This window comes from Lissotriton helveticus, chromosome 11 (assembly GCF_964261635.1).
Source record: "Lissotriton helveticus chromosome 11, aLisHel1.1, whole genome shotgun sequence".
Lineage (NCBI taxonomy): Eukaryota > Metazoa > Chordata > Amphibia > Caudata > Salamandridae > Lissotriton > Lissotriton helveticus.
Genome location: NC_136072.1, coordinates 1,140,957,391 through 1,140,971,136, shown reverse-complemented (window position 1 = coordinate 1,140,971,136; position 13,746 = coordinate 1,140,957,391).

The window sequence follows — 13,746 nt, the reverse complement described above, 5'->3', positions numbered from 1 at the left end:
CATGATGCACTCGGCATCCCATGTTCCTGAAACAGGCCATCTATATTTCTCTTCGAGATGCTTGGTGTAATCAACCCATAAATCTAGATACAGTATGGCATCTAAGCCATGCTTGTGATACATAAAATGTCCAGGACTGTCCCTAGGAGGGACAGGAACTGATTCTTCGAGTAACCCTTTTCTGGTTTTTATCTGACGTAATTTCGAAAAACAGCGGCATATTTGAACCGTACTTGAACTTGAACACAATACACAATGAACACAGTAATGAATAGCAAAACAATCATTCATACCACGACATCAAGAACACATTAATAACAGTTCGAACAGAATACTACCTGATACATTGAAAACATAATACTTGACTTTCTCGAGAACGGACTTACTAGAATTACTGGATGCACTGCTAAAACAGTACAGAACATACCGGTCTCCTAAAGAGACACGTCATACCGTATCCACCTAGGTGAACACGTCGGACCGGATCTGTGTACCCAAACCCGTCGGACCGGGCACAAATTAATGAACACCCGTCTAGATACCCCCAGCAACGGTACTCACCGGGAAGCAAACTGAAGGCCTCGGACTGGACTGGACTGCTACGACGTCTGGTAACTGCTACGCACTACGCATGCGCTTCGGGCTTCGGGCTTCGGTTACAGGTGGGCCTCCGGATACCTCGGACCTTGCTCTCTCGGCTTGGGCTCTGGTCGGAACGACCCGCCTTCCTCACCGCCTCGTCTGGATGCCGGACCGCAGTCTCCGTCTCCTCCGTGGGCCTGAGGAAGACTTGAGCAGAAATATCTGCAGGTGCGCAGTAGAGGTCCGTCACGGCTGTAGAAGGGTCAGGGGGCCTGCGTTACATCGCCGGCGCGTGGGGAAGGGGCTCGTCCCTATTCGGGCGCCATTTATGTGGTAAATAAATAATTAATTACCGGTACTATTTTTCTATACATTAACCAAAACAGATAGCTCAATAAATAAGAGGCAGGATCTGTGGAATCTGAGTCAGAAATGGCTTTAATCGGATGGCTCGAGCCTAAAGACCATAAAGTGGCATGCAATGGAAAGGAATGGCAGCTGCAACGTCTCATTAACAGTACATAGTATATATAGTAAAACATTACAATTGCATTGAATACAGTAGGCGTAACAAGTGACAAACGTAAGATAAGAACACATGGGCGTACAAAGAAGGCGTGCACAGGGCGTGCACGTAGACATGTGATGAAAACGTCACAGAAGTGTCATAAATGGGTTGATACATGGAGGGGGCTACCTGGGCAGCTGGAACCTTTAACCTACTGGTGCGCGCAAACGGGCCATGATGTGTAACTAGGGAAAACTGGGGGCTCTGACTTCTGCACTAGAAGAGGAGACTAAAGTCTGGGATGTCAGGACGACATGTGCCTATAGCATATCTGGTATCTCGTGTTTGGAGTACATGTTGATTGAATCTAAACGTCATCAGAGCAAAGGCTACTTGACACTAAGGCTGGTGCATGCATATATTCTACATGTATTGCGGATCACTGAAATATTATCGACGGACACATTATCGACTTACCAAAATATCGTTGACAAATTATCGAGAACAAAAATATCGACTTACTATACTTATTACACAAACTACAAAAATATCGACTAAAAAATATCGAGTACTAACTATATCGAAAACATAAATATCGCTTAAAAAAATATCGAGTACAATTATATAGTTGGACATGAAATTAGCCCTAACACTACAAAAATATCGACTACAAAAAATAGACTACCACAATATCGTAAAAAAAATAATATCGAGTTCATGTTTGCACACTTTTCTTTCTAAAATACCATCTTTATCATCAATAAAAGTCATTTCTCTGTAAAAAAAACTTTTCACATATAATACCTGTTTCTTACATAAAATTACTATTAATCCACATTTACTATACATTCTATTACATGCATTTTATCATTTTCTATTATTCTTTGCATTTAACTAACATTTTCATTACTTATTTTCACATATAAATATATTTCATTTAAACACGAACCTGCTTTAATGCGGGAACAACCACATACCACCATTCTCACATCAACAAACACTCCAATTAACTTAAAAAAATTCAAACTAGCCTATACTATGCTTCCTTACATCCTACAACCAATCAAATCAAAGCACACATAACACATATACTATAAAAGGGCTACATGCATTCTACCATTTGTTGCTGCTACCTATCTGGAAAGTAGATGCCAACACTTTGAAGATTTTGTTGCAGAATAAACATCTTTAAAGATCCAGCTTACTAGCTAATTAATCAAGTAAGTAACACAGCATTTTAGTAGAAAACTACATTAGAAGTGCACTATTTTCCTTACATCTCCTAACTCTTAGACTTATTTTATTTTCATGTCTTCCTACTTTTCTGATAGAAACTACTCCAACACAATTCCTATTACATGGTCATATTTCTTCATGTGCAAAATCAGATAGTAAGTATATAATAATTCTCTGTTACACACCAACTGCTTTGTTTAAACACTAATTTACAAGAGTATTTATTTTTCATTGACATTATATTTACAGATATACAGAAATGGTGCTATTTCTACAGCAAAAACGATAAAACTAACCTAATTACACATGTAAGTATAGATGTGTTTGTTATAAAACGGCCAATTTCATTAATGCACATTTTTAAACAACATATCTTGCTTTTTACATCTTCCCTATAGATCATTTGAAAAATCCAAGATCAACTATAGCAAAACACAAAAATTACCCTTCAGAAAAAAGTAAGTATAATTGTTATTTGCTAAAATGTTGGCACAAAAAACGCTAACTATATTCTTAACACCATGTTATTTATTTTAAATTGCCTCTACAGATATTCAGAAAACATCATACATCTATTCTACATATCATATGAAAACATCCTACACAAAATATACCAATATAGAAGAATCGCCTTGTAAAAAATGTAAGTATATTTATCATTTCTCTAAAACTGCCTAAAATAACACAGTCTATGTTCTTAACAACATCTTATCTATTTTATATTTCCTCTACAGATATTCTGAATACATCATACAGCTATTCTACCTACAACAAAGAAAACGACATATTTAGAAGTTAGTATACGTTTAAATCTGTTACATTTCCAAACGGTTCAGTATTAAAATTATAATATTTTGCTTTTATTTCTTCTATCTACTCTACAGATCATACCTGTACTAAATTGATGAACTCCAGCAATTACTACTATTCTACTATTTAAACAAGTAAGTATATGTAATGTTTACATCAAATGCACTAGTAGACAAAAATGACAACTGCTTTTGAGTAGGAAATACATTTGTTATATATAAACATTAACGTTGTTTTTCTATATTTTCATACCAACAGCAAATAAAGACATACATACAAGAACATCATTCAAAAGACATTTCTGCTTCTGTGACTACTACTTTGATTAACTGTAAGTATAAATGCATCACTAATGATGTTAGCACCACATAAGTAAAAAAATGTGTACTGATTTTGTTTCTTTCTACTCTTTCCTAGAACAAGTAAATCAAAATGACTGAAGGTGCAGAATTTGTCATGTCTCAGAAAAATAAATTGCTATTATGCTACATGGGTTATGTGTATAATCAGGAGAGACAAAGTGGTAGAAAGGTTTTTTGGAAGTGTACACAATATTACTCCAACAAATGTTATGGGAGGGCCACTACCAAGGAAACTAATGTGCTATTTACTAGAGAACATAATCATCCCCCAAATGTCACCGAAATTGAAATTAGAGATGCCTTAGAAAGTATTAAAAGTGCTAGCACACAAAGTGACAAACCCACCACCCAAATACTTAAAGAAGAACTGGTAAAATCCCTAACCATGCTTCAGGGCAACTACCCTCTATTGATTCCCTGAAACGCACAATTGCACGCACCAAACGACTCACTAGCACAACCCAACCCAACCCAACTTGTTTTGAAGAAATTATTATTTCACCCGAAATGGCCATCACACACAATAAAGATAAATTTATTCTTTTTGATAATGAAAGCAGTACAAACAGAATAATTATGTTTGCAACTGCAAGTAATTTACGAAAAATCCAACAGTGTCCCCAATGGATGATGGATGGAACATTTAAACCCTGCCCAAAACCTTTTTACCAACTGTATTCCATCCACGGTTTATACCATCATTCTAACATACCTTTCATTTACTGTTTGCTACCCAACAAACAGCAAACAACCTACACCGAAATTTTAAATGTTCTCAAAACGGAAATCAATAATTATTTTCCCGAAAAAATAATTATTGATTTCGAATTAGCTATGATAAATAGCATTTTGAGAACATTTCCCCACACAGCAATCCAGGGTTGCTATTATCATTTTAATCAGAGTATATGGAGGCATCTCCAAAAATCTACTTTAAGTGTACTATACTCTACAGATAGCACCTTTGCCTATCAAGTTAAAAAGTTAATAGCCCTGGCCTACGTCCCTGTTACAGATGTTGCTGAACATTACAATTTATTAATTGACAGCGCATATTATAAGAGGAATGAGGATAAGCTAACACCATTGCTAGACTATTTTGAAGACACTTGGGTGGGAAGGTTGCACAGATCAGGACATCGACGCCAGCCCAAATTCCAAATCCCTTGGTGGAATGTCTATCTCAGTACTTTAAACCAAGAGGCGAAAACCAACAACAGTGTTGAAGGGTGGCATAATGCTTTCCAAGCAACTACAAACAGAGGCAAACCCACATTCCACAACCTTCTTGAAGCTTTGAAAAAAGAACAAAGCTATCAGGAACTAAGAATGGAACAATCAGTGTCACAAATAGGGCCCAAACTCACTAAACAAACCCAACAAATGTTCCGACTACTTCAAAGTCAAGTCACATTATACCCTACAACTAGAGGTTTAGAATACCTGGCAATAATAGCAAAAAGTCTTCTATAAAAATGTCAAGTAAATATACGAATGTCTTCTTACAATACTAATAAAAATCACATGTCATAAACATATATAATGAATTATAAATAAAACATATTTGTTTGACAAACTTTTAAAAAATATGTAAAAAAATTCGTAACAAATATGCAATGTTTATAATTTTTTATAACATACACATAACATTAGAAATCGACATTTCCCACCCAATCAAAATTGTAAAATAAATACAAAAAATTTTTGGAATTAAGAGACGCAATCAAGGAAAAATCAATCCATACAATCCAATCCAATATCTTACTATTCCAATATGGGAAACCCTCAAAAACCCGAAAATAAATTGTAAAACGTAAAAAAACGCTCCAGGAAACCCCGAAAACAGTAGTGTGTACACGTTAGGATTTAAAGTTATATACACACAATTTTAAAAAAACGGTCACGCATATCAAAGTATCAATCCGATTCGAAACCCTCCAAAAAACCCGAAAAAGGTTTAAAAAGTGTAAAAAACGCTCCAGGCAAACACGAAAAATAGGAGATAAAAGTCAAAATATAAGCATAATAACTTAAACATTTGTTTCTCCGTTAAAAAACACGCTTCCTTCCATGTAGTTTTCATGCGAGGAACCGAAACCTGTAAAATAACATACATAACGAAAGCCACCCACAAATACCCCCTTCACATTAGTAAATATACTAACAATTAACATTAACCATGTAAGAAGACATTTCCGAACAATTAAAATTAGACTTGAAGGAAAAAAAGCACGACACATCTATAACGCAGACTTTTCACCCAAACGCTACTTAAACTAATAATACATACACCAAAAAACACTACAGAGTTTGATTACACCCTCAAACATGACCACTTACTTATAATTAGTATTACAAAATAACCTTACCTCTCTCCAAGCGAAGCAACTCCCAACCGCGAGCTTCTCCAGTCCTGAATGGAGCGCAATAACCTTACGCGGTAAAAAAGTAGTCCCCTTAACCCATTTGTGTAAAAGGATAATAGAATAAACAATGTGAAATAAAAAATATATAATACATACACATGTATAATGTAACAAATTAATACACTATACTCATGACAATTTTCCTTTATTAACAAAAAATAATATATTTAATATTAATTAATATATAATATGTATTATATATTAATAATATAAAATAATTATGTAAAACTTTGAATAAAAGATGTAAATATTTAGTTATTCTGTATATTTATAAGAATAATTTTGTGTATAATTTTTATAAAACATTATAAATGTTTATGGGAATAATTAATAATGATAAATAATATAACTTATTTATTGTTATTAATATAACAAGTAGAACCATTTAGTATATAAAGAATGCCCTGAAAAAAGTCTCTATTTTATCTGTGAATATATATATTTTTGTTAATAATCAATGAATGTTTATGTTTATTAATTAATAATAATAATAATTATTAAAATAATTATTATTTTTATTAATTATTAAAAAAAGATTATATAATTATTTCTAATTATAACAAAATTATATAATTGCTTTACTAATATTTGATAAATACCAGATATTATAATTAAACATATTGTTTCCCTATACAATTATAAACTTTACAACCAAAGCGATTTATATGTTTTATGTAAAAACAACATTGTGTGAAATATACACCAAGAAAATTTATTTTGGTATTTCAATTTATCCTAAGAAATGTAATAATAGTCATGTTACTTGTTACAAAGAAATATGTATTATATATTTTATTATATTAATATTTAATATTAACATTATTAAATATTAATGTAAGAAATATATAACAAATCATTGTTTAATGTATTTCTATATAAATACTTTAAATTGTAAATGACTGATGGGAATATGTAAAATTTACTGAAAGAATCTAGTAATCCAAATTATTGTTTACATTGACCACATGTATATAAATGTAAAGATGTTATTGTGTGAATAATAAAAGTTAAAAAAAATGTGATGTTATATTTGTTTTTGATTTTATTGTAGTACACAATAAAAAAATTAAAAATTGTTTAATAAACTAATTTGAAAACATCTATGTTGCATAATTTTTTATTATTAAAATACAGTAATGAACAAATGTATACAAATGTGCTGCACACTGACCAATTTTATATGTATTGTTACTACTCCAGTCAATCTAAAATCATAGAAGCTGCAGGACACTAGCAAAAATTATTTTACTATTCCTACTACACTCAAGGTAATACCATAAAATGTGGTGGAGACTAACCAATGTATTTTTATTAATCCAACTCCAGTGTTGGTAATATTACTGATGGTGCTGGACACCAACCAATTAATAATTAGAATTCCAACTCCACTCTAGCTACTGTCTGGAAACATGCTAATACATAAATAGTTTTTATCTAAATAAAGTGTACTAATGTAAAGTTATAATAATATCTATTTTCGTGTGATAAATTTAATGTATCACTGTTAAGTTAAACTATATATCAGCACTCTAAAATACCCAAAACTGTCCCAAAACACTAAAAAGACCCCTTGACCCTAAAGGCCAAAACTGACCCAGAACACTACAAATACCCCTTTATCAACAAACTGAAAACTGACCCTGAACCCTACAAATACCCCTTTACCCACAAACTGAAAACTGACCCTGAACCCTACAAATACCCCTTTACCCACAAACTGAAAACTGACCCTGAACCCTACAAATACCCCTTTACCCACAAACTAAAAACTGACCCAGAACCCTACAAATACTCCTTTACCCACAAACTGAAAACTGACCCTGAACCCTACAAATACCCCTTTACCCACAAACTAAAAACTGACCCTGAACCCTACAAATACTCCTTTCCCAACAAACTGAAAACTGACCCTGAACCCTACAAATACTCCTTTCCCAACAAACTGAAAACTGACCCTGAACTCTACAAATACCCCTTTACCCACAAACTGAAAACTGACCCTGAACCCTACAAATACCCCTTTACCCACAAACTAAAAACTGACCCTGAACCCTACAAATACTCCTTTCCCAACAAACTGAAAACTGACCCTGAACCCTACAAATACTCCTTTCCCAACAAACTGAAAACTGACCCTGAACTCTACAAATACCCCTTTACCCACAAACTGAAAACTGACCCTGAACCCTACAAATACCCCTTTACCCACAAACTAAAAACTGACCCTGAACCCTACAAATACTCCTTTCCCAACAAACTGAAAACTGACCCTGAACCCTACAAATACTCCTTTCCCAACAAACTGAAAACTGACCCTGAACTCTACAAATACCCCTTTACCCACAAACTGAAAACTGACCCAGAACCCTACAAATACCCCTACAACCACAAACTGAAAACTGACCCTGAACTCTACAAATACCCCTTTACCCACAAACTGAAAACTGACCCTGAACCCTACAAATACCCCTACAACCACAAACTGAAAACTGACCCTGAACCCTACAAATACTCCTTCCCCAACAAACTGAAAACTGACCCTGAACCCTACAAATACCCCTACACCCACAAACTGAAAACTGACCCTGAACCCTACAAATACTCCTTTCCCAACAAACTGAAAACTGACCCAGAACCCTACAAATACCCCTTTACCCACAAACTGAAAACCAACCCTGAACACTACAAATACCCCTTTACCCACAAACTGAAAACTGACCCTGAACCCTACAAATAGCCCTTCACCCACAAACTGAAAACTGACCCTGAACCCTACAAATACTCCCTTTCCCACAAACTGAAAACTGACCCTGAACTCTACAAATAGCCCTTTACACAAGAACAGAAAACTGACCCTCAACCTCAAAAATACCCATTTACCCACAAACTTAAAAATTTCCCAAATCCCACTAAATACACCTTCACTCACGACTACCAAAATTACCCTGAACCCTAAACAATTAACCTATAACAAAAAATATGAAACTAAGCCAGAACACTATAAATAATAATGAACACAACATTAAACATAAATATATAAAAAAAACAAATATTTTTCAAAAAACTATTATAAAATATATTATCACATTACCTATAATAATAATTTAGATTAATTAATATTGTTTAATTCCAATTAATTAATTAACATCAACATTAATTAACACATTACATTTAAATGTATACAATTAATGTAATTAAGTCATTATTATAAATTAATTACCAATTATTTTATTTAAATGATATGCAATATATTAATGACATCATTAACTAATTATAATTAATGTGTTAGCAATTAATAAATGTAAATAATATACTAATTCTTAATACAATAAATCACTAATTATTATTAATTAATAACCAATGTATCAATGAAAATCATATACAAAATATTTTTTAAAATATTAATTAATAATAATCAATTAATCAATTAATCAATTAAATTATATGCTAATTAATCAATTAAACAATTAACTAATTAATATTAAATAATTACCAATTACAATCTAATTAAAACAATTACCACACATATATTAACTAATTAATTATTATTAAATTACTTCCCACCCTATTCCCCTATAAACCCACAACCCGCTCCTAAACATTAATACAATAAATCACTAATTATTATTAATTAATAACCAATGTATCAATGAAAATCATATACAAAAATGTTTTTAAAATATTAATTATTAATAATCAATTAATCAATTAATCAATTAAATTATATGCTAATTAATCAATTAAACAATTAACTAATTAATATTAATTAATTACCAATTACAATCTAATTAAAACAATTACCACACATATATTAACTAATTAATTATTATTAAATTACTTCCCACCCTATTCCCCTATAAACCCACAACCCGCTCCTAAACATTAATACAATAAATCACTAATTATTATTAATTAATAACCAATGTATCAATGAAAATCATATACAAAAATGTTTTTAAAATATTAATTATTAATAATCAATTAATCAATTAATCAATTAAATTATATGCTAATTAATCAATTAAACAATTAACTAATTAATATTAATTAATTACCAATTACAATCTAATTAAAACAATTACCACACATATATTAACTAATTAATTATTATTAAATTACTTCCCACCCTATTCCCCTATAAACCCACAACCCGCTCCTAAACATTTGGTACTATTTATTTATATATTATATATATATTATTTTATAAAATCAATATTTTCTAACATTTTCTCGATATTTTTTACTTTCACTATATTTCGATATTTTGTCTAGTCGATATTTTTAAGTCGATATTTTTGTATTCGATATTTTTGGGTCATTTTTCCAGTCGATATTTTTTTCAACGATATTCCTATAGTCGATATTTTGTTAATGTCGATATTTTTCCGTCGATATTTTGTCCATTCGATATTATGTAGTCGATATTATGTCCAGTTACCATGTATTGCGTGTGCTATGAATCTTCTATGGATATTAATTCAGTAATTCTCTTACATGGAGACAGGAAGACTAGACTATAGCTGAAAATGTTTATGCGGTTCGTTAGCTTAGGAATGTGAAGCCGGAGAGCTGAACTGATAACTAGAGGCATAACATATTCTTGGCAGACAGGCAGGCAGGCCAGGCCGGGCACCGCGCTGCTTGGCAGAAAGTAAGCGAAGGGTCAGGGATGCGGGAGGGGCTGCATCGCTCCTCGGAGTGGGTTCAGGAGACTGGAGCTTGAATCTGGTGCCCGGGCCCTTTGAGGCCTAGAAACGGGGACAACTCGATGAATTAACGTGCACAATGTAAAACGTTGGCAACATAGGCCTAATACTCGTTGCTTTCACGAGGACTGGAAACTGGCATACTAACGTTGGACACAACTATAATTGCGTCTTTATTCGGTCAAGGGGGAACATATACATATCGATCATGCACATATAACATATAGTGGGGAACACGTAGGGACACATGACAAGGCAAAATTCAATTTTCCTCAAATCGTAATACTAAAGAAAGCGTTCTTCAAGTCAATAACCGAAAACCAGGCAGCTGAAGCAGGGATCAGAGTCAACAAAGCAGTAATGTCCGGGACAACAGGAAACTGGCACAACAATCTTATTCACTTCTCGAAGGTCGATCACAAACCGATACACAGGTGGCTGAGAAGCATCAGTATGCTTAAGGACAGGCAAAACAGGACTGTTACACACATTACCTCTCGTTTCTTCAACTACACCCTTCTCAACCAAATCATAGATAATCGCCAAAAGAGCTCTCTTGCCATCACTCGATATTTTATATTGCGGAATACGAGGTAGCCTAGCATTCGACTTGAGAGTAACAACGTAGGGTGGAATCTGCAAGAGACCAACATCATTGGGACCTGTAGCCCAAAGTGTATCAGGAAGAGAACGCAATTCCAGTGGAAGACAATCTTTAGACAAATACATCGGGGAAATCACTTTCTTACCCATCGTAAGATGTACTCCCGCAGGAGAGCAATGTAATGTTGCATGCAATCTTTTCAGCAAGTCCAAACCCAACAGATTCTCACCACAACCAGTCGTTAAAATAAAAGGAGCTTCCAATTCACAAGGACCAATAGAAAGAGGCAAAGGACTAGAAACCGGATTATGAGCTGGGGCGCCAGAAAATCCTACTGAAACATTGGTCAAGCCAGACAAAGGTGTGCCAGGAAGTTTAGAGTGCATAATAGAAAACTACGTCGCACCAGTATCCAGAAGAAAAGGTTCTGCCACACCTAATGTAATCACTTCAACATAAGGTCCACTCTGGTCAAATGGAACTGACACTGCTTCTTCTCTGTGCCCATGGCTGTCCTAACTATCATTATAACCAGCACTCTCACTCTCGACACAATAGTCATCAGCATAATACTGGGCAGACTGAACATTCGGAACATTCTGTCTATCAAAACAATTCGCAGAATTCTGAGGGGGAAAGGAACGCTCATTCCGGGGAAACACACCACGTCCCCTGGTGTACAGTCATAATATCGAGTCTTTTATTTCGACTGGACAGAATATCGAGTAAAAAATATAGAATGGACATAATATCGACTAGACATAATATAGACAACAAAAATATCGACTAGAGAAAATTAATATCGAATAGAATGGACATAATATCGAATCAAAAATATAGAATGGACATAATATCGACTAGACATAATATAGACAACAAAAATATCGAATTTAAGGTAAGTTAATAATAATTTTTATTTTTTGTGTAATATAAGTCTGTAGCGGGTTGTGGGTTTATAGGGGAATAGGGTGGGAAGTAATTTAATTCTAATTAATTAAATATGTTAATTTATTTATTAATATCTATTTAGAATTAATTGTTAATTAATTATTAATTGGTAATTAATTAAAATATAATTGGTAATTAATTATAATTGATTAATTGATAAATATTTTAATTTTAGTAATTTATTTTCTGTAGCGGGTTGTGGGTTTATAGGGGAATAGGGTGGGAAGTAATTTAATTATAATTAATTAAATATGTTAATTTATGTATTGATATTTATTTAGAATTAATTGTTAATTAATTATTAATTGGTAATTAATTAAAATATAATTGGTAATTAATTATAATTGATTAATTGATAAATATTTTAATTTTAGTAATTTATTTTCTGTAGCGGGTTGTGTGTTTATAGGGGAATAGGGTGGGAAGTAATTTAATTATAATTTATTAAATATGTTAATTTATTTATTGATATTTATTTAGAATTAATTGTTAATTAATTATTAATTGGTAATTAATTAAAATATAATTGGTAATTGAAAATAATTTATTAATTTTTAAATTGTAAATTAATTTATTGTTAATAGGTAATTAATTAGTATGAGTAGGCAATTTTTATAATTAAATAATTTTATTTTGTATTTATAAATAAATATTTAATATTTGTATACAATTTTTTAATATTTTAATTATTTGTAATTGGTATTAATATTTATGTTATTTATATATATTTGTGAAGTATTTACTTTCCCTACTATTGCACTCTCTGAAGTTGGAATAGTAATTTTAACCCCTACGCTATCCAACACTTTCCCTACTGTTGCACCCACTGGAGTGGGTATGCAACGTTTACAACGCTACTTTTACTATGCACTACCATTACAACAAAACTTTTAAATTGCAAAAACTTTTACAACGCATACATTTACAAAGCATGTTTTTAAAACGCAGATACCGTTACAACGCATACTATTACAATGTAAGTATTAGTAAGTATATAATTATTTTTAAAAGGTTATATGTTTGGGATTTTGGGTAAAGGGGTATTTTTAGGGTTCAGGGTCAGTTTTCAGTTTTTGGGTAAAGGGGTATTTTTAGGGTTCAGGGTCAGTTTTCAGTTTTTGGGTAAAGGGGTATTTTTAGGGTTCAGGGTCAGTTTTCAGTTTTTGGGGTAAAGGGGTATTTTTAGGGTTCAGGGTCAGTTTTCTGTTTTTGGGGTAAAGGGGTATTTTTAGGGATCAGGGTCAGTTTTCAGTTTTTAGGTAAAGGGGTATTTTTAGGGTTCAGGGTCAGTTTTCAGTTTTTGGGTAAAGGGGTATTTTTAGGGTTCAGGGTCAGTTTTCAGTTTTTGGGTAAAGGGGTATTTTTAGGGTTCAGGGTCAGTTTTCAGTTTTTGGGTAAAGGGGTATTTTTAGGGTTCAGGGTCAGTTTTCAGTTTTTGGGGTAAAGGGGTATTTTAAGGGTTCAGGGTCAGTTTTCAGTTTTTGGGTAAAGGGGTATTTTTAGGGTTCAGGGTCAGTTTTCAGTTTTTGGGGTAAAGGGGTATTTTTAGGGTTCAGGGTCAGTT